The sequence below is a fragment of the Rhinolophus ferrumequinum genome, assembly GCF_004115265.2.
Source record: "Rhinolophus ferrumequinum isolate MPI-CBG mRhiFer1 chromosome 13 unlocalized genomic scaffold, mRhiFer1_v1.p Super_scaffold_3, whole genome shotgun sequence".
Taxonomy (NCBI): domain Eukaryota; kingdom Metazoa; phylum Chordata; class Mammalia; order Chiroptera; family Rhinolophidae; genus Rhinolophus; species Rhinolophus ferrumequinum.
The window spans coordinates 749406-771796 of record NW_022680356.1 but is presented as its reverse complement, the minus strand read 5'-3'; the positions used below and the strand labels follow the sequence as shown (position 1 = coordinate 771796).

General features: G+C 49.3%; 1 long non-coding RNA gene across 2 annotated transcripts in view; it reads right to left on the bottom strand.

Moving 5' to 3' along the window:
• The window catches only part of LOC117019275 (uncharacterized), a 39567-nt gene extending 18443 nt beyond the window's left edge, over positions 1 to 21124 (bottom strand). The window contains exons 1-4 of one of the 2 annotated variants that reach the window (XR_004422460.1): positions 20992 to 21124; positions 16121 to 16330; positions 15178 to 15262; positions 11519 to 11581 (exon numbers count right to left, since the gene is read on the bottom strand). This is a non-coding gene — a long non-coding RNA (uncharacterized LOC117019275). Of the gene's footprint in view, positions 1 to 11518; positions 11582 to 15177; positions 15263 to 16120; positions 16331 to 20991 lie in introns of those variants that run through there. The other variant, XR_004422459.1, reaches the window with a different exon arrangement.
• Between the last annotated feature and the right edge of the window lie 1267 nt (positions 21125 to 22391).

The following is a 22391-nucleotide window of genomic DNA, read 5'->3' as shown; positions in this document are numbered from 1 at the left end:
ACCAACCCACACAGGCCAGCGTGCTGGGACTTCTCTGAGTGACTGGGGTGTCTGAGAGCTGGGCCCTGAACGTGGAAGTGACCCAGGGTTACTGGTCTCTTGGAGAAGAGGCCCTGTTCCCGAGCGCCCTCAAGGGTGAAGGCCTTCTGTGTGGAGTCTGTGCCCCGGGAACCTGACTGTCACTACGGGAATGCGGCCTCCTCAGCCCCTGCTCTCTGCAGGACAAGCATGCCAGGCCCATCCATTGTTGCTGTGCTGTTCCTGCTCCAGCCAGGTCGGCTGTGGACATGCTAGGCCCTTAGTCAGGGGACCCTCCACCTCCCAGGCCCTTGGTCAGGGGACCCTCCACCACCCAGGCCTTTGGTCAGGAGACCCCCCACCACCCAGGCCCTTGGTCAGGAGACCCCCCACCACCCAGGCCCTTGGTCAGGAGACCCCCCACCACCCAGGCCCTTGGTCAGGAGACCCTCCACCTCCCTGGCCCTTGCTCAGGAGACCCCCCACCACCCAGGCCCTTGCTCAGGAGAACCCTCCACCACTGTGTGCTGTCACACAACACCCAAAGTTGTCCTGATTGCCTTCCAGGCCAGGCCAGCAACCTGCTGGGCAAACGCTGTAGGATGGGTCCTGCATGTCACTCTCTCCCTAAAACTTCCCATCACACTGCAAAAGCAACCTCCTGGTTCCAGACCGCTGAGGGCTTCATTCTTTCTCTTTGTTTAATGTTCTCACCTTCATCTGCGTCTTTCCCCTAGAACTATCTGCAAATAACAACACAGTGAGAGACTGGTGTGAATGGCACGGCGTCAGGAGGCAGCTCTCCAGCTCCTCTGAGCCAGGCTGGCTGGACCTTTAGTCAGGAGTGAGTATGCAAACGAGTCTCTGCAGCTGTGGGCCCTGGGTGCCTCTGCGTTAGAGGCACTATTACAGCTCTGGGCGCAGAAGCACCAGAACCTGGCAGCTGGTTCAGGATGTAGGAGCCTGCGGTGAATAAAAGGGGTGAAATTGGGGCAGGGGCAGGGAGGAGGAGAGCGATGCGTGGAGTGGGATGAGGGAGGGAAGGGTGGGGTTTCTGAAGACAACACTTGACGACTGGAACAGTGGAGTTTCTAGGAAACAGCTGCGAGATGAAGACCTGGGCAGCTGAGGGTCACCCCACAGATGTTCTGAGGAGGCCATGGCAGGCCTGCGTTTGGGCAATGAATAACCCATCACAGCCATCCAGTGCCAGCATCGGTCCCCATGCGGAAAGCCACAGCTGCCAAGGCTAGCAGCCCTTGCATTGGGGCAGCTATAGCTTGGGCCCTCAGGAGCGCGCACATTACCATTTTAAAATCATTCTGATAAAAGCTGTCCCGGCCACAGCGTTCCAAGTCATCTGAGAGGCAAATGGCTCACATGGTATGAAAACACACAGCAACCCTCCCCCAATTTTACAGCATGTCCACGTATCTGTCAGGCTAAGTTACCACGTGTTTTATAACATTATGACGATCTCTGGGCACCAATGAATGAATGAAAAGAATTATAAATCAGTACTTTCTTTAAAAGTTTTCTTATTGAACTTCTAAGAAACCATCGCAGATTATAGTATTTCTGTGAGGAGCCTGGGAGTATCCTGCTCCTTGGTGCAGGTGGTGCCTGGTGGCAGGGGCTGGTGTACACAAGGATCATTTCACCAGAATCCCCAGGAGCCGGGCAAGTGACTTTGCAAGGATATTTAACTTCCTGCCTAGCAGAGTGCTGTGTGCAGTGCAAGAAACACTCCAGAGCTGGGGAGAAATGGGACTGGGACCAGCCAGAGCGGCTGGGGGAAGAAGAGGGGAGCAATGACAGCACAGCAGGCGTCAAGGGACCAGCCTCTCTGGGCACCGGACACAGTGCAGAGAGATGCAGAGGGTAAGACGGTGTCCTCGGTGAGGCCTGGCCTGGCCACTTGCCTCTGTGCAGCCTCTTGCCGGGTATAATTGTTTTACAATCCGTTATTGCATCTGACATTATATTATGTCACGATCCTTCATTTATTGTACCTGTCCCATCCTGATGACAGAGCTTTGCCCACTCACGCAGACCATGCCACGGCATTACTCTCACAATGCCTACAGCACAGTATTCCCACGTACCAAAGGACGTAAATAAGCACACTGTGCTAAAATGATTAGAATGCGGAGTTTAGAGTTCAGTACCACTCCTTGCCTTTGTCTTCCATGTGATTTACTTAATGGAAGGTTTATGTAACTTTTATACTGGTTGTGATTAGTATCCAGCTCACAAAGTTCCTGAAGATCTTGGAGTGAGTCTGCAGAGCCAGTATGGCAGCTCTGCACCTGGGCGTCCCCCTAGGAGGGTGGGGAGGCACAGCGGGCTGAGGCTCAGAGCCCAGGGGCTCCCACCAGGGGCTCCCACCAGGAAGCGGGCACTCAGAGTCTAGAAAACCCACACACTGCTCCCTGGGCAGACGGCACCTGTCCCCATGTACACCTGAGAACAGGAAGCATGTGGCCTGAGGGGCCCCTAGGAAATGTCAGGGACGTTGCTACAACAGGCCATGCAAGGATCTGACTGTGGGAATGTCCTGGAGGGGAGCAGCCAGAGCCCACGAGAAGGGCGAGGGGGTGGCCAAAGCTACCGGACAGTCACAGAAACAGGCAGCAACTCTGAACTCGGGACTCAGGGACCCCTAAAGGCTGAAGACGCTGGGTCATGAGCAGGGAGAATGGGAAGGGGACATGGCGACAGCTCACGAGGACAGCCACCTTCAACGTGAAATTGTAGCACTGGCTTCTGCCCTGGGTAGGAACTGTGCCAGGACCTGCGTTCAACTGTCACCTGGCCTGACTTAGGTATCATTGCCATTGTCCCCACTTAACAGACAAGAAAACTGGGCTCCAAAGGCCAAACCCAACCAAAGGGGACAGGACTTGGTATTTCATTTTGCGTCGCTTTACTCTGGTGTAGTCCAGGAACTGCATGCTCATGGCACCACACGTGAAAAGTACAAGTGAGTAAACGAAGCCCCAAACGGGCATCCAGCCCCACTCACTGCTCCCAAATGAAGGGTCACTTCACACCTTCACCATTCTGCCTCAGGATCAGCCCGATCCACCCAAAGATACTGGTGCCCAGGGTCCCCTGTGTGGTCACACTGCCTGTCCCCGTGTGGTCACACAGCAGCCCCCTGTGTGGTCACACTGCCTGTCCCCTGTGTGGTCACACAGCAGCCCCCTGTGTGGTCACACTGCCTGTCCCCTGTGTGGTCACACAGCAGCCCCCTGTGTGGTCACACTGCCTGTCCCCTGTGTGGTCACACAGCAGCCCCCTGTGTGGTCACACTGCCTGTCCCCTGTGTGGTCACACAGCAATCCCTTGTGTGGTCATACTGCTGAGTTGCACGGGGTTCGAAGTCAGGAAAACCTCCAGCCGCCTACCCCTGAAGGTCAGATAATAAGGCAGCTGTGCCTATATACCCACAGAGAGACAGAAGAGAGCCTGGAAGATGGTCTGTACCTAGATCTACAGACACTCCCAATGCCCTTTTCAGCCCCCAGGGCTAGGCACACCCTCCCAGGAGATGGAAACAGCCCCGTGCTCAGTTGTGATCAGATGGGAGGCACGTGGCTGAAAATGGTGCCCTTCTCCTGACGCTGGCCGGGCACACAGCAGCCAGTGATGCCCTCCCGTCCACCCCAACCTCACCCTGGCCAGGCTGGAGAACGTCCACATAGGACACTTGGGGACCAGTAATGAAAGGCCACCATGATGCCAATTTATCTTACGTGAAGCCCACTCATCAGTGAGCCCGGCCCTGTCCCCACCCACAAACACGTGGTGCTCCACTTGAAATTACAGTCCCTAATTCATAAATAAGAAGATGGAGTCCAGATTACCCAACATTTAGAAAGGCTCTCAGTGTGAGGAACTCCCAAACAAACATATAGAACCAGAGAGATACAGCAAAATCAACGCAGGAAGCAGAAGGAGACGTCCCAAACGGCAATCGTTTCATTTTAAATTAATGTTCTGCTCTTCCAGCTAATAATTCAGTTTTTAACTACCATAAAGTATCGACAGGCATAGATCCATCTGAAATTATCTTCAATAATAAATCAAAAATTAGCAGTGAAAACATATTATATAAAAACATAGAAGTCCACCTTTGGCAAGGAAATCCAACCAAAATCGATGCAAGGGCTATGTGGGGTGAGGAGGCTGTGGCAGGCGCCTGCTCTTTTTTAGTACTTTTTAAATTAAACTTTTCAATTTGAGGTAATCAAAGATTCCTATGCAGTTAGAAGAAATAAGGCGGAGGCCCTGCATACTCTTGGTAACATCTTGCAACATCAGAGTACGATGTCACGCACAAGGGCTCCGATACAGTCAAGATGCAAACATTCTGTGGCCAGAGGACCCTCGCGTCAACTGTTCATATCCACACCCAGCCCCCACGCAGCCCACTGCCTAGCTCCAGCACCCACCTGTCGGTTCCCCATTTCTATAACTTTGTCATTTCAAGAATATTACATAAATGGAACCAAACAGATGCACCCCTTGGGGGTTGGCTCTTCCCACTCAGTATAGTAGGAGTGACCCAATTGCTCCACGTCCTGGCCAGCATTTACAGATGCCACTAGTTTCTATTTTAGCAACTCCCATAGGTGTGAACTGACACCGTGTAGTGATTTAACATGCATTTCCCTAAAGCCTAGTGACACATCGTGCTTTCTAAAAAGACTTTCTGAATTTACAAGTTGTCTCCCACATACTGACTCTGTTCCCCACAGCTCTTCTGGAAGTGTTGGACTTCTTGAATAAACACAACTCTCTAATCTGTGGTTCTTGGCAGCTTTTTCACATGGAGTCTGACACCTTAATGAGCGACCGGCCTGTCTGCGGTGAGGTTTGGTGGTGTCCGCAGCACGTGCTGATTCGGACTTGGTACAGGTTTGTGCCAATGCTGCTTCCTTCCTATTTGAAATAAGATGACTGGTGTCTCATCTGAGAAGTTCTTCCACGCTCCCTCCCAGAGCTTTAGTGTCCTTTGGCGACTTTCCAGACATCATGGCAGAAGGTTTTCCCCAAAGTGATCATTTTGAAATTGTCTCAATGTGGCATCCATTTTCAGTTTTGAAGAGGGCATCTCTTCTGGTTTGGAGGTTGTTTATTTAGATTCCAGCCTGGTAATGCTCTTTCTTAGAGACGGAGGCTCATGGCTTTGGAGTTCATGGTAGCCATGAGCACTGAGTCCAAAACAGGGTCTCCTGCACTGGGCAACTGAGAAAATATGCCACCCCATCTGGTCTGGTCTCAGACGAGGAAGGTACACCCTGGGCTCCACTCTGCCTCTGCAACACACACCTTGCTACCCTAGGGCCTTTGCACTTGCTACTCCTGTGCAAGGAGACTTTTTCCTGAATCTCCACAGGACAGCTGCCTTTCACCATCCGGTTCTTATCCTCCATACACATCACTGCCAGTCACAGCTGTTGTTCTACTCTGCTTCTTTTGTGGTGGTGGTTTTGGTGGCTCTTATCAAAATTAAACTATCCTGCATATTTACTGGTTAGGTGCTCAGTCTTGCTCCCTTGTTAGAAGGTGAATTCTGTCTAGGCAGGAACCCTGACCTTCCTCTTCTCAACCATGTAAAATATCCAGCACATCTTGCGTACCATGCAAATATTTTCAAGTGGATTGGGCTGAATCTCATTGAAACAACCTGAAAGGAAATTCATGAAACTATGAAAAGGTGGGTGTAATTTTGCTTTCAGCTGAGGGATCGTTCAACAGAAATGAAGGTGTTCAGATGAACTATTTGACATTAACGGCTCTGGACTTGCAGCCAGAAAGGAACATTGCAGTAAGGCCGGCCCGACACAGGAGGAAGAGTTAGCCATCCGCCTCTGTGCCAGGCCCCCTCAGTGGGACACCCTTATGCCCTGACCCTGCCTCCAAGGCACACGCCATCTGAGCCCCTGGTGGGTGCAGACAAGCACACGCACCTGAGAGCACAGGGTGAGACAGTCCTGCAGGTGGAGCTGTGCAGAGGTGTTGGGGGCAGGGGCAGCATCCAGGGGCCATCCTTGAGGGGAAGCCACAAGCTGTGCAGAGCCCACCTGCCAAGGTTCAGGCAGGAGCAGGGTGGAAGAGGACATCAGGCTGCCAGCATCCTGCCGGGATGGGAGGCCGGTCGCCCTGGGGCAGGGAGTGCCTTTGCTATAGTGTTGCTGTCATTGTTAATGACAAGAAGAATGGTTAGCACATATGTAGTGAACACTTATTTTTGCCAGTCACAGTGCTAACACATTACATACTTGGTCTCATGTAATCCATCACAGCAATGTGAAAATGTGGACACTGTTATTCACGCTACTTGATCAATGTGAAGTGGAAGCTTTGACCTTTGGACTGACTGTCCCAAGGTGACACAGCCACTACATGGTGGGCTGGCCCAGAGCTCAGGTCTGTGTCCTCTGGATTGTCAGATGGCCTGGACCACGAGCGAGCTCACAGAGGCTACAAAGTGCTCAGCTGAGTCTCCCACTCTACTGACACTGGCAATCTGTATAGGGAGCTCTGGTCTGGTCTCAGACGAGGAAGGTACATGCACAAAAGCTGGGGACAAGGACAGTCCATAATCTAACAGAGCCCTCTGCACCTATAGTGAGAATGGAATCAAAGCCTGGGTGACTTGGCATACACGTTATCACAGTCGAAAAGGGTTGTTTTTTGGGTGGGTGTTTGCTGAGTTTTCTTTTCTTGCTTTTGTTGATTTTATTTTTTTAATCATTTATTTGTAGTGATGCTACGAAACTTTTGCTATTTGCCTGATATCTATCAATCCCAAATGAGCCTCAGAAAAGCCATCCATGCACTCGTGAATAGCTTCTGGCACCCATCAGACAAGACTTTCACTAGAGAAGGCAGGGACTCGTCCACAGTGGGACACTTCTCTACCTCACCCTCCAGATGGAAGGAGAGGCTTGGGGGCACGGGGTGGAGAAGAGCTGGAAATCTGTGACAGAGGCTTGGGGGCATGGGGAAGCCCCTCCCACATCCATGAACCAGCTCTGCTGGCTCTTCAGAGGTCCTGAGCTATCTGCCTGGTAAAGTCTGTGATGGGAACACATCTCAAGCCCTGGTCTGAAACTTCAGAGAAATTCAAGAACACAGGGAAGGACCATTAAGATCCGCCAAAGGATGAAGTCGGTGACAAGAGGCAAGATGGAAAGAAATGAAAATTCGGGAGAAGGGTTTTCAAGTATGTGATGGTGAATGGCAGCTTTTAAAATTTCTACCGAGTAATTTTAGAAACATGTGAATTTCATAAGTTACATGCTGGCGGTTCAGATGGAAAGTGCACATTTGACCACAGCAATTTATGGCGGCCACAGATGACACTGGAGCCCCCCTTCATGTAAGACCCTCATGGATAAACTGAATGGGGTGGTTTTGCTGAAGCCCTAGAGATGGGTGATGGATGTAAATAGGTGCCTGTCCTGACCCTGACTGGTCTTGCCCAGAAAGAGACAGACGCGACGTCCGTGTTGAGGTCCACAAGGCGGTACAACGGAAAACAGCCTGAGTGATGAGCCCCACCACCAAAACCCCGAAAGGCCACGTGGTGGGGACACCATAAGCAAAAGCCACAGTGGGTAGAGAGCTGTGTGTGTAGGAAAAAGATTCTGCCCAAAGGTTTTATTGCAGGACATTGTCAAGGACCTAGTGTTCGTGGTGGGTGGAAATGCTCCATGTTCAAAACAACAAACCAAAGAAAGCGTTTCTGAGGAGAATGTGTCATGAATCAGGAGTCACAAGGAATCATCCTGTTTGGGGCACCTCAGGGCAGATTGACAAAACAAAATGATGGCCAGAGGGATTCTTAAAAAATAGAAGTTAAACCTCTGGGCAGAATGATTATGGGAAATTTTTGTTTCCTTTTCAAGGTTTTCTTGGGTGAGCTTGTAAACTATTCGTAATGAGAGAGAGGCAGGAAGACGGTATTTTAAATGAAAAGCAAATATCACGACCCCTCATGTGGCCCTCCATGTCTCATTATAATTTTTATCAGCCTCCCAATCACATCAGTTCTTAGACATCAGATTTCCTCTTGGATGACAGCATGTATCCTTCTCTGGCCCATTCTCAGCCAACAGCAAAGCCAGGCTTCCCAGAGATGTCCAGCCATGTCCTCAGCCTCAGTTCCCTGCTGTGGGTGCCAATGTCTGACCACGAGCCAAGTGGCCTTGACAGGACGGGCTCGTTGCTATGCCAGCCGGGGAGAAGCACCATCCAGCCTAGGCCGTTCCGCTCAGACATGGCCCCCAGCCATTGTCCATCCCATGAGCTCAGGGGCTGCTGTCTGCCAGGATCAGGAGGCTGGCAGGTACCTGGCGGGAGTCTGCAGCACACACAACCTCACTTCCCGGTCCTCTCATTGTCCTAGTGTTTACGATGCCGTTTCAGAAGACACAATGCTCCCCTCAATCCAATTTCTACGGCAGCAAAAGTGAGCAGGCTCCCTCCCCTTCCTCCCTGCAGACAGAAGGCTGTCTGATCAAAAGTGGGCCGCACAGTCCGAGGACAGGGCTGTGGTGGGGGTGCAGCGCTCCCCACAACAGTGAGTCACCTTCAAACGCATGTCCTATGGACAGAAAGTAACTCAGCCTCCCATCAAGTAAGGACTTCCGTGTCTGAAGACTGTAAAACAAAACATATTTGGAAATTCCAAGTCTGGTGGGTAAAGCGTTGGGGTCACTACAGACCCCAACTCTCTGAGCCTGTTTTCATCTCTATAACACAACAGTGATAACACTAACACCAAATAGGGTGAGTGAGGATTAAACACAGCATGTGAAGCGGAGGCGGGTGGCGTGCTCTCAGCCTGAAGTGGTTGTTACCGGCACAGGCTTTTCTAACGGTGAGTATGGAGAGAAGGAGGCTTACCTCCCAGGAGAGGGTGTGGGCACGAATGGCCGCTGCCTGAGTGACCACTCCACAGAAAGCGTCTTGGGAGGGAAACCAGTCAGGGATTCCACTCAGATCACGCCTGTCAGGAAACAGGGACCTGGGCCCCAGGACCCACGGGGTTAGACAAAGTGTATCATCTCAAATGTGCTTTCTTTCACTGGGGACAGGGTGTGTGCCAGAGGCGTGACAAGAAGGTGGAGTTCCAATGGGTGATTTTGGACAAATCGCTCATCATAGCTGAGGTTCAGTTTGCTCGTTTCTACAGTCAGAACCAAGAATAAGGTGCTGAACACACAGCTCCTCCAGTGACCCTGAGCTGTGTGGATACTATGTCAAAGGGGTTGTCAGGGATGGTGGGGATGCAGGTGAACACGCACCTGTGAGGAACGCACTTTGGCAGGTGGTGGTCCGGCGACAATTTCTCAGACACAAGCTGTGCATCACCATCCTCCATGGAGCTTTGGGTCCTCTGGGTAGGGGTAGAGAGAGCGGGACCAAGCCAATCATGCCCACATAGGGTGGTAGATATAAGTGAAGAGACTCCTTTTTTTTGGAAATAATGACGGTCAGAGAAACGTGGTGGCCTGGCCACCGGGCGCTGGTGACATAACCCTGGACCCATGTGTTATGATCTCTTCCCTTCAGCTGAAGTGTGCAGGCCCACCCAGAACATATCATGCCTGTGTGACATCACAGAGTGAAAAGGGTTTTTTAATAATGACCTGACTCAAAAGAAAAAGACAAAATCTGATGTAATGAAGTCCAAGAGGACACGCGAATTGTACAGATTGCTTAGAGCATAAGAAACTGATTTACCCATGTGAGACTCGATTAGGATTAGAAAAAAGTTAATTACACAATCCTGTTTCTTCTCATCATCATTCAAAATTCAGAAACTGTAAGATGAAAAAAATTCAACTGCATTTAAAAGCAACAAGAACGTTTTCATAGCAAAAAAAAAAAATGCTGTGGGCAGACTAGGATAAAACACTGTAATTCATAATCGCCTTAATGTCTGAGGAGCTCCCACAAACCAGTAAGAGAAAGAACAAAGCCCAACAGACAAACAAGCACAGACCAGGAACAGACATTTCACAGAAAAGCAAATGCACAGGGTCCTTAAACATGAAACCATCGTAATAAAAATTAAAACCACAGAGGTCGCATTTGCTGGCAGAACTCCAGCCATGTACCAGGCTGGCTCTTATTGTCTCCCAAGAACCGATGACTACATTTTCAGGAATTTAGCAAGCTAGTTGTTAAAATCAGCCATTACTAAAATTTTAATTACATAGACTTATAATGAATACATTATATTAAAAAACAAGGAACTAGGACCCAGACGTCTCAATTTTACTAGGACCTGCCGCTGTTGTTTCTTTTGCTCACATGTCCTGTGCCTGTGAGGTGGAAACACACACAGAGGTGTGTCAGAGCTCATCTCATCCCAGCTTCACATTTGGGGACATCATGGTAGCTAGAAGTGAGCCTGAGTGGAAGTATTTACACCATGGAAATCGGCAGACTCTACAGATCAGGGCTTTTTGGTTGTTCGTGTTTGGGGGTTTTTAGGGGAGGTGGCTATCATTCATTCCATGCTGATGAGGGCAGCTAGGCAGCGTATGCCCGAACTAGGAGAATGATGCTTCGCCCAGCAAGTCTCCTCTGAGAATCTGTGTGAAACGAGGGGACGGTGGCTGGTCCAGCAGGGCTGGTAGTAGTGAAGTGCCAGGAGCCTTCTCGGGCAGGTGAGTCCAAGCACAGGCGTCTCCACATGGGAGTGCCCTGACACCATGCAAAGAAGGGAAAGCATTCAGTGTGGAGACATGAACAGGTCTCCAAGGAACAGGAAGTGCCAACGCAAGGCACACACATGAGGCTTCCTCTGTGTAAAGGGGGAAAAGCAGGCATTTCTGCTTGCTTGCATCTGCATGCAGGGACTCTGAGGGATAGACTGGTACCGAGGAAAACTCACTGCCCCACTCAGGACGTGGTGATGGGGCCGACAGGATGGACGGGATAGATACTTGTTTCTGTGTACATTTCTGTACAGTTTCGACTCTTAAACTTTGTGAACATATTATCTGTTCAAAAATGTTCCAATGGAAAGATAAGTAAGCGATTTGTCATAAGTAAGCGATTTGTGATTTGATTTGTCATACATATCTCCATCATCCTCCCTGCTTTCACAGCAAGTGTCACAGACCAGGGCTTCGGGCCTGGGTGGAGGTTGGGGCAGAGGGCGCCCGCTGGCGTAGTGACAGCAAACATCCCAGCACCTCTCAAAGGGGCCTCTCAGGATTGCTGTCCATCTACCTGCAGCTTCAAGCGGTCACGGCTGAGGCAGAGACAGCACAGACGAGTCCTGGGAGAGCCCTGAATCAGCGCTCAGACACAGGGCTCAGGTCCAGGACTAACTTGCATATGTTATCGCCTCCCATCGGGAGCTGGGTTTCCATCCCTGTGATTCTCAAGGGACAAGCAACGTGCCTGGACCCTAACTGCAGGATGTGTGCTCACCTTTTCCCATAAATCAGCTCCAAGTCCCCAAGGAATGCATCCTCTCCGAAACCATGTGCTGGCTGGGTTGGAAATACTGCCCCAAAGCACGGATGTCCTGCCAAGACACGAACCATCAACCGTAACCCCTCCTGCTCCCCGGGCCACCACACGGGTCCTGTTACATTCAAGTGGCTCACATAAAGTTCAGTGTCTCTCACTTTATCGCTACAGGTTACAAAATTTATTGATCTTTATAGCCATGGAAGGCAAGAGGACATATATTTAAGTTCATGTCTTTATTATTTATTACTCACCCAACTGTCCCATGTGAAACGGCTCAGATTTATCCTCATGGCCAGTCGCCACCGTTTATGGCCACTTATAAACATGTCATTTAACCTGGGACTTCTCGTGGTTTGGGACACTTCAGGAGTTTGCCGAGTTACTCTGATTTCAGGATCAGAACCAATAAATGGTTTAAGTACATATGCAGCTCATTGGGATGAGAATTTAACATTCACTAGAGGAGACTGTAAACCATGGGCCACAGAGACTTATGGGAGGGCCCAGAGCTCCCCACATTTCTACCTCCTTCCATGTGGGAACCAAAGGTGGTGCTCCTTCTGCCCAACAGAGGTTCCCATGCTTGGGGAGTGACACCTCTGCTCCGTCAGGGAGGTTTAAGAAAGTAATGTTCAATGGAACAGAATAGAGAGTCCAGAAATAAATCCACGCCTATATGGCCATTTAATCTACGACAATGGAAGCAAGAATGTACGATGGAGTAATGACAGTCTATTCAATAAATGGTGCTGGGAAACCTGGACAGACACATGCAAAAAAATGAAGTTGGACCACCTCCTTACACCATATACAAAAATAAATTCAAAATGGCTTAAAGACTTAAATGTAAGATCTGAAACCATAAAATACCTAGAAGAAAATATAGGAAGAAACTTCTCAGACATTACCCGGAGTAAGATTTTTACTGATACATACCCTCGCTCGAGGGAACTAAGAGAAAAAATAAACATATGGGATTATATCAAACTAAAAAGTTTTTTCACAGCAAAGGAAACCATCAATAAAACAAGAAGGGATCCTACTGAAAGGGAAAAGATATTTGCCAATGATATATCTGATAAGGGATTAATATCACAAATCTATGGAAAACTCACTCAACTCAACTCCAAAAAAAAAACAAACGATCCAATTAAAAAATGGGCAGAGGACTTGAAGAGACATTTTTCTAAAAAGGACATACAGATGGCAAACAGACATATGAAGAAATGCTCAACCTCACTAACCATCAGAGAAATGCAAATAAAAACCACAATGAGATACCACCTCACCCCAGTCAAAATGGCCATCATCAATAAATCAACAAACAGCAAGTGCTGGCGCGGATGTGGAGAAAAGGGAACGCTTGTGCACTGTTGGTGGGATTGCAGATTGGTGCAGCCGCTATGGAAAACAGTATGGAGGTATCTCAAAAATCTGAAAATGGAACTACCTTATGATCCAGTAATTCCACTCCTAGGTATCTATCCGGAGAAATCCAAAACTTCAATTCAAAAATCTTTATGCACTCCTATGTTTATTGCAGCACTATACACAATAGCTAAGACATGGAAACAACCAAAATGCCCATCGGTAGATGACTGGATTAAGAAACTGTGGTACATTTATACAGTGGAGTATTACGCAGCCATAAAGAAGAAAGAAATCTTACCATTTGCAACAACATGGATGGATCTAGAGAACATTATGTTAAGTGAAATAAGTCAGACAGAGAAAGATAAGTACCATATGATCTCACTTATTTGCGGATTCTAAAGAAAAGAATAAGTGAATGAACTAATCAGAAACAGTTTGGGAGACAATGAGGAAAAACTGAGGGTTGCTAGATGGGCGGGAGGGGTGGGGGGTGGGGGGGAGGGTGAGGGGATTGGAGGGCAATCGGTGACCATAGGATGGCCACGGGCTTGGAAATTAATCTGGGGAACGTAATTTGGTGGTTACCAGAAGGTAAAGGGGTTGGGGGGTGGGGGATGAGGGTGAGAGGGATCAAATGTACGGTGATGGAAGGGGAGCTGACTCTGGGTGGTGAACACACAATGTGATTTATGGATGATGTGATACAGAATTGCACACCTGAAATCTATGTAATTTTACTAACAATTGTCACCCCAATAAATTAAAAATAAATTTAAAAAAAAAAAAAAAAGTAAGTAATGTTCAATTGCACCTCCATCTGCCAAGGAAAAACTTGCTACTCATAAGTGGGAAAGGAAGTCTGGGTTTCTTTCAAAATGTACCATTAATGCTGTTTACCATTAAGCGAAAATAAACAAAACAGACATCTCTATGCTGGAATCAGCCTCCGTTCATTATAAAAGCAGGAGATGATTTTAAAAATACCAGCCCTTACGGAAGAAAAACAAGCACCCACAGACAACACACCTGACAGGTTCTCATGTGATCAGCGTGGGATTTGAGGCTCAGTGGGGACTCCCTTGCCCTTTGCTCCTTCAGGCTGAGTGTCCAGCCAGCCCCTGAGTCCTGGGTCATGCTTCCTGTGTGTCCCCTTTCTCTGATCTGTCCTTGGCTCAGCACACTCTGCCACCCAACTGACCTTCCTTAAACTTGGCTTGTGACATCAGCTCCAGGCTCAGCTGCCTTGCAGGATACTTGGACCCAGAAGATGAAGCTGAAACCCATCTGTATACAAGGCAGCAACCCCCTCTATGAGTCTCCAATCTCGCACACGCATTGTGAGATTTCCACTCCAAGCAGCCCAGGGACTCCGAACACCCAACTGCCTCCAGACTGGCTTAGGCTGACCCACAACCAGACTGGCTTAGGCTGACTGGCTTACCCACAACCAGAATGGTCCCCCAATCCTTTCTAAGGTCTCCTACCTGTCAAGAACAGAAGCCCCAGCCCTGGCGGATGACACTGCCCTGACCCCTAGACCATCAGGAATGAGCGGGCAGCCGGTCCTCCCTTACTCTGTGCTGCACACCTCACGTCGGACCATCAGCCTCATGCTTCGTGCCATCCACTGTCTGATGGCATCTCTCCCTCAGGACTGTACACCTGCAGGCAGGTGTTGTGTCCCTCGTGTAAGCATCCCTGGGATCTAGCCCAATGCTTACAGACAGAAGGAACTGGACAGACAGGTTTTGGACGGAGCTAAATTTATCGGCAAATATAAAATATTCAGGCTGTGAGTTAGAAAAAATGATGCAAACTTATTCACTTCGCAGAGTTCCATGGAAAATTTATATGTTACTTTTCTTAAGTCACTCAGCTGTCTACTTTCCTCACGGTCTGGCGATGACCTTTCTAGGAGGAAATGCCAGACGACATCTGTAGAAGAGATGTCACCCGTCTAGAAGTGACCTCCCCTCCCTTTTGCCTCTAACCGACACGTTTGCGTCCCCTTTCCCATAACATGCTCGCGTACGAGATGGCATGCTCCTGTCTGCAGGGTCTCAGCTGTAATGTCTCTGAGGTCCCAGCTCACAGGATACAAGCCCAGACAGTGCCTGAAGCAGGCAGGCAGCAGACTCAATCCTGCAGAATCCATATGTATTTGGGTTCTAAACCCACTTAGTACAGCTGGGGAACGCCCTGTCTCTTTTAGGCACAGCTGGTTTGTTTCTGCTCTGACTGAGCCAATCTGTAGTGGCCAGAGTGAAAACTCACCTCCACAGCTCCCTCTCTCCATCCTGGCAGGGCCAGTCCCTTTGCAGCAGGAAAATAAAGCCTCTGTCTCGGTCAGCTCTGGCTCCTATAACAAAATAGCGCAGACCAGCGGCTTACACAATGGACATTTATTTCTCACAGTTGAGATACTGGAAGCCTAAGACCAAGGTGGAGGTAGGTTCATTGTCTGGCTTGCAGCTGTCCGCCTTCTTGCTCTATCCTCACGTGCTGGAGAGAGCCAGCTCTGGTCTCTTCTTTTTCTATGAGGCCCCACTCCCACGACCCCATCTGAGCCTAACCACCTCCTGGTGGCTCCACCTCGTCACCATCACATTGGGGGTGGGGCTCCAACCTATGAAGTTGCGGGGCCACACATCCAGTCTAGGACAGCCTCGTTCAGCTCTGCGGCTCCCCTCCAGCTGGCACCAGGGCCTTACGGTGCGGCCGCGGTCCACACAGCAAGCGGAAAATAAAGCCAGAAGGACGCCTCCCCTTTCATGTGCGAGGGCACGGGCAGCCCATGAGCACCCTCCATGGTTCCCACCTAGTGACAGTGAAGGCTCCTAGCAACCGGTACCAGGAGCTCAGACGGAAGCACAGCACAATAGCAGGCGGTGTGTTTGCCCAGAAAATGAGGGACACACAGGAAACAAAAGGAGAAGGAATGAAAACCACAGGAGAAAAGACTGCCTTCAAAGACAAATGCTCCACAATATGACCTCAAGAAGTAAGCGAGACAGGCCTTTGCCAGGACCATCAGACAGCCCGGAACTGTGCCTTTAAATACGGGGTGGCCGTGGATGGGAAAGAGTCAGCTGGGCGTCCCCCCTCCCAGGGGCCCACTGTTCTGGACGTGAAACTTTCAGATCACCCCTTGTATGTGTTTACTAGGGTCGTCATAACAGAGTTCCACAGACTGGACAGCCTAAATGAAAAAACTTACTGTCTCCCCGTTCCGGAGGCTGGCGTCTGAGATGAAGGTGTCGGGGGTGGCTCCCCTCTGAGGCTGTGAGGGAGGGTCTGTTTCAGGCCTGTCCCCAGCTCCTGGGGGAGGGGGCATCTCTGTTTCCCCTCAGCTTATAGATGCGTCTCCACAATCTGCCTTCCTCTTCACATGTGTTCTCTTTGTTTGTCTGTCTGCATCAGATTTTGCCTTTTGATAAAGACACCAGTTGTGTTGGATTAGGGGCCCATCCCGCTTCCAGTATGATCTTGTCGTAACTAATCACATCTGCAACTATTATTTCTACATGCCATCACATTCTGAGGTCTTGGGGGCTAGCACTTCACCATGTGAATTTGGGGGCAGGGGGGTGTGGGGAGGCACATTTTGTGTCTGGCACTGGATTAGCCCTGGAGACAGAGAAATCAGTGAGACCTGGTCCTGGGAGTGAAGCTGACCCCATGGGGAAACTGAGAGCTGTACCCACCTCTGTTCCCAGTTGTAACCACATCAAAACAGGCACGAGACCTGAAGGGTCTGCCTGGGCACACCAGGGTAACACTTTTCCGACAGGTGAACAGGTAGGGTACAGGGAGGTTTTCCAATTCTGTGATCTAAACATTTAGGCACTTCGTCTACTGTGTTTCCCCCAAAATAAGACAAAGTCTTATATTAAGTTTTGCTCCAAAAGATGCATTAGGGCCTATCTTCAGGGAAATGTCCTCCTGAAAAATCATGCTGGGGCTTATTTTCTGGTTAGGTCTTATTTTCGGGGAAACACGGTAAAACTTGTGTGAGCCCTAGATTCTGACAGCACAGGGAGGAGGCAGGCAGGTGAGCCAATCTCTCCACCACAGTGACAGAGAAGCTCTCACAGGGGTGGGACACAGGTGGGGGAGCCACTGCTCGAGGCCGTGCTGGAGCTGGCCCCTGACAAGGGGCAGGACCGGCCAGAGAGCACAGGATGGGGACAGGCTGGTGGAAGGACCAGCCACGCAGACACACGCAGAACCACAGTTCCCAGGCGTGTTTCTGAGAACCTCAGTTTTACACATTGTTGAGACAGTTTCTTGTCACCGAGCTGTGTCTGTGGGAAGTGAAAGTGTGCAATACAGTGGTTTCAGAAATTAGGTGTTTATGCACCTAAAAAGCTTTGAAAACTCCTTAATAGGATAGCAGACAATGTTAAACGTTAAAAACAATTTTAAGTAAAATAATGTAACTATGTTTCTTAACTTCTGATAATTTCAAGGGAACCCTAAAAGCATTGAAAAGTGAGTTTAGTTTTATTAATATGTGCTGGAATTTTCTGCCATCTAAAGGACCCAAATTAAACACACACACACACACACACACACACACGAGTCTAATATTTAATATGTGTTTTATTAAAAAGGAAAAACGTCACTTCGTCCTCCTTTTAAGTAGATATGGTGGGATTTCTTGGGTTAACTGAGTTCTTCCTCTCTGTGGTATTTTCTCCTAGGTCATGTGACAGGGTCATTGCTCCCTGTTCCCCACTTCAACCATAGGGGGCTTAGCAGAAAGTGGAGGAAACAAGTCTCTGCCTGCACCTCTGAGAGCAAAGCTGAAGCCCTGGGATGGGACGGGTTCAGGAGGCACGTGTGGCCTCACAGAGCACATCTGTGGCCTCAGCTGCACCGCAGTCTCCGGAGTGGGCTGGGGGTCCTGGGAGGGGCCTGTGCCCCGAGTGTGTGCCATGCCCACTTCCTGCCATTTGGGGATCAATAAGCAGAAGGATGCCCTCTACTTATAAGGACACCAGGCACCTTGGGTCAGGGCCCACCCTAACACCCTCATTTTAACTTAATCCCCTCTTTAAAGATCTTACACCAAATACGGTTCCATTCTGAGGTTCTAGGGGTTACGACTTCAACATATGAATCGGGGCGGGGGTGGGGGGGGAGGGCACAATTCAGCCCACGACAGAGGTTAATGGTGCCTTTCTGACTGAAGAGATTAAAATGGTTACATTTTTCTTTACACTTTTCTCTTTTTTTCTTATCTAACGTTCCCCCCAGTGAACATGTATTACTATAAAATTAATTTTAAAAATAATATGGCACTGTGAAAGTTCTTGGTAAATCAAACACGTGTTAGACAGAGTATGGAGGCAGGAGCCCTCCGTACCGGCACTCCCTCCTGAGGGGACTCCCGATGTCCCCACTCCCGATAACCAAGGAGGCAGAGGACCAGGCAGTCGGTAGGTGCCATCCCATGTGATGAGGGTAAGTGCCAGGCAGAAGCTGACGGTGAGCAGGTGAGCTCCATCGCCTCCTTGCGCAGGGCTGCGCCTGTCATCGTCTGTCTTTACAGCCAAGATGCTGATGCAGTCAGCCAGAGCTGCAGCAGCAGTGCCCCATGGGGCGCCCACCTGAGCAGTGCTGGAGATCCGGGGTAAATCCCAGTGCAGGTGTGAAGGCTGGCTCACAGTGGCCTCACTGTGACATGTGACAGCTGACACAAAGGCTCACAGCTAGAGCAAAACTCACTGCTCTGCCTAGGTCCAATGACAAATAGGCCAGCTCTGGACTTTGGTCTCCAAGTGGAATGAAGGGACTTCCCTATTTCCCATCCTAAAGGTGACTCGCGAGGTCGTGCCTATGCCGAGGTGCCTGACGTCTCAGAAAGGTGGGTCACCCTGTGGTGAAGGACGAGAACCCCTCGCTGCCCATTTTCATTGTGAAAACATTTTTTACTAGAAAAGAAAACCTCTCATAATCTTTCCCTCCCAGACAATATCTTGGTATCTTTTCTTTTTTTCTTTCTGCTTTGTTTGCAAATTTCTTCATCATCTCTGTACATTGCTTATGCACTGAGGGATTTAAACAGCAGATCAGGAAGACGGAAGGGATGGCATTGAGGGCTTTCTTTTTTAATAGAAAATGATTTTGCAGTCTTCCCTCCTCCTAGCACGCGCACGTGCGCGCACACACACACACACACACACACACACACACACACACACACCCTGGGTATTTTTTTAACATTAACCAAACATCAGAACAACACCAGCCTTCACCTAAACTCAGAAAGAACCTCTAGCTGGAAGGAAAAGGCTTTGGGCAAGAGAAGTATCACCACCAAAATCCTCACTGAGAGCAATTTGGTTACAGGTACTGTATTTAAAGCCTGATATCTTTTGTACCCTGAGACCTGGTAATTCAGCTTTTAGATACGTCTCATGAGGAAATAGGGATGTAGAAGAGATGTGACCCCAAATGTTGTTTGTGACAGTAAAGAATGGTAGCAACTTGACAACAAATCCACTCACCACACAGCAACCAGGAGGCAGGATGGGCTCCCCTGTACCCCTCACCCTCACCCACCCCTCACCCTCACCCACACAAGAGTTATGGGACCGAGGGGAATGTCAGCACCCAGGTGCATCCCCAGCCTATGGCATTGGAGTGTGGACAGAGTGGCTTTGTGGCCAGATCCCAGGTTCTAATCCTGCTCAGGCAGCCGCCCACTCACCCCTAGAGCATGAGTCCCGAGCCCTGGTGGCTGAACCACAGAGGATGGCCAAGCAGCGGGGTTCCAGCTGGGGACTCAAAGAGGGTCTTAGCCCTGGGGACACAATAATTTGATTCGAGAGGTCACTGAAGCCAGCAGCTTTCACTGGGGATCCCCGAGTCCTGGAATTAGGGTGCTGGAGGGGGTCCAAAGAAAACAGTCACGGGTTTGCAAGCAGAGGCTGTACTCATCGGGCCTCTGCCAGAAGGGCACAGACTGAGCTGGCAGGCTCAGGGTGGGGGCACGGTTTCACTCGGGCACACGCAGTGTGTTTTCACAGTTGACAGGGAGGCGAGAGATGGCTTTCTTCCCTATTGCAAATAGAAAGCGTGCTGGTGCCAACCACATGGAAGGGGCTTCCTGCTCTCCACCCAGGGCAAGCTCATCACGGGGACACCCTACCCTGGATGGTGGTGAGCTCAGCATCGGGGCTCCCTGTGCCCTGTGAGGCCCCCAAGCCCTCGACCACTGAGAAGGCCCAGCTTCCCCTCCACAGTCAGTTCTTCCACTTCCCCTTCTCTCTGAGAAAGTACATATATTCACGACTGTCATCTATAACCGTCTTTTGTCACGTCTGTGACATTGTTTTCACAGCCTTTCTCAGGGTTCCTTTCATGTCCACTGGAGATGGGGAATCTCTCCAAAGGACACTTGATGATCTATTTAGAAACGGGAAAGTGACATCATTTTCATGCATGAACAGATTCCCGGGGCCCATGGCAGCCGACCCAATTAAGTGTCCATTTGTGGGCACAACTCCTCCTACAGGCCAGCCTCCCAAGATGACACTGACCGGCCTGCTTCTCCTTCCTCCTTTTCTTCCTCCCCCTCTTCAAAGAGACCAAATGGAAATAAAGCTGAGGTGTCCTGCTGGTGGTCTGGGTGTGGAGCAGACAGCCCAGAGATCCTGCAGGGGCACAGGTCCCCACATCTCCACACAACGTCACCAAGGAACAGTCACCCTCCCTGGGTGTAAAAGAGAAAGGAAGGGATGGAGGGAACTTTCACTGAGCACCTGCCACATGCCCAGTGCACTCACAAGCCTTCCACCTGCCCCACTCTCCTCTCCCCTTGGCTCTGCAAGGCCTTTGGAGGGTATTGCCTCCATTTCATCCACATATAACAGGGTTTTCCCATTTTTTTCACCTTCCTAGTCTTGCTTCCACATTTTTCACAACTGCAAAGCTACAAATCAAAGAATAAAGAGTATTATTTCCTCAAAACCACTATTTTCTTTAAATAAAATGTTGCCCCAATCCATGGCACCCAGATCTTTTGTAATGTGACTCTGCCCATATTTCCAGCCATATCACTTGCCATTGTTCCTCACCCACCTTCTCCTTCAGCAGCAGTGGGGTCTCCTCCGTGATTGTTGTGGCCTCTTACCTCCACCTCCTCACCAGCTCCGCACTCTCAGCTCAGATGTGGCTCTCCCCTCTCCACTACACTGTCTCCTCACCTGTGCCGTCACCCTCCCTGCAAGTGAGCTCCTCCCTCCGTGGTCCCTCTAGGACCTTTGCCTCCCTCTGCTACAGCACCCTCCCCCCACACTGAAATCATTTCTTTGCATAACTCTCTCCCACTAGATAGTGGATTCTGGGGTGGGGCCACTTCTTTCCCATCTTCCAGTACCTACCATCCTTCTCACACCTGGCAGACCCACCATTTTTACTGAATGATTGTTTTTCATCTGAAAAACCACGTCAACCAACAATGTGTTTGCCATGAATTAGCTGGTTGTGTTCCTTTAAGAAATGTCAAGAGTCTATTTCCTGATATAAATTACAGTTTATGTAGAAATAGTAGCTTTGTTAAGCAATATGTTCAGATGCTAATCTTAGTTAAGCCTGTTAGAGTAAAACATTTCTCAACATGGATTTTTAAGAACACTACAGTGAGTGTGCTGGTTACAAGATTTGCTCATAGAAGCTAGGCACAGTTGTAAAAACCCGCATAATGTGGTATATAAAACATGGCCACTTCAGTGATACTTTCATTGTATTTGGAGTTCGCTCACATTCACACATTAATAATTCACCAGACTGGAACCTGTCACAAGTTAGTTAAAATGAGCAAGTTTCTTATAATTAAAAATAGGATGCCAGAATTTCAGCTTATGGGAAGATGAAGTACATGTACTTTTCCCTATTTCTCCTGCTAAGTCCAACTAAAAACCCTGGGCATTAAGCATAAGTTAGCTGATAGATGAGATAGATAGATGATAGATGATAGATAGATAGATAGATAGATAGATAGATAGATGATAGATAGATAGATAGATAACAAATAAATGGTAGAGCCTCTGAAAGGTGGAAAGTAACAGAATAGTGATGAGTTCTCTGATTTAACTTTCTGCCTCACATATTCTAGACTTGGAGCTGAATAAGCCAGAAAACTGGAAACATCAAGGGCAGGTACAAGCAAAAATAACTCAAACAAAAGCCTTCTTGTCCAGCCAAAGACAGAAGGCTGCCCCACTCTCCTCTCCTCTTGGCTCAGCAAGGCCTTTGGAGGGTATTGCCAACTGCAAAGCTACAAATCAAAGAGTAAAGAGTATTAAAAGCTGTGCCCCCCACCCCATCCCCACACACACACAAGCAAAGACAAAACAGAGAGCCTAGACTTGCATCCTCACCAGCTTGTAAGGAGGTGCCCCATGCCCCTGGCAGGTGGTATCAGAGAAGGTTGAGAGTAGGGAGCTGGGCTTCCATCCCCACCCAGCAGTACGGAGAAC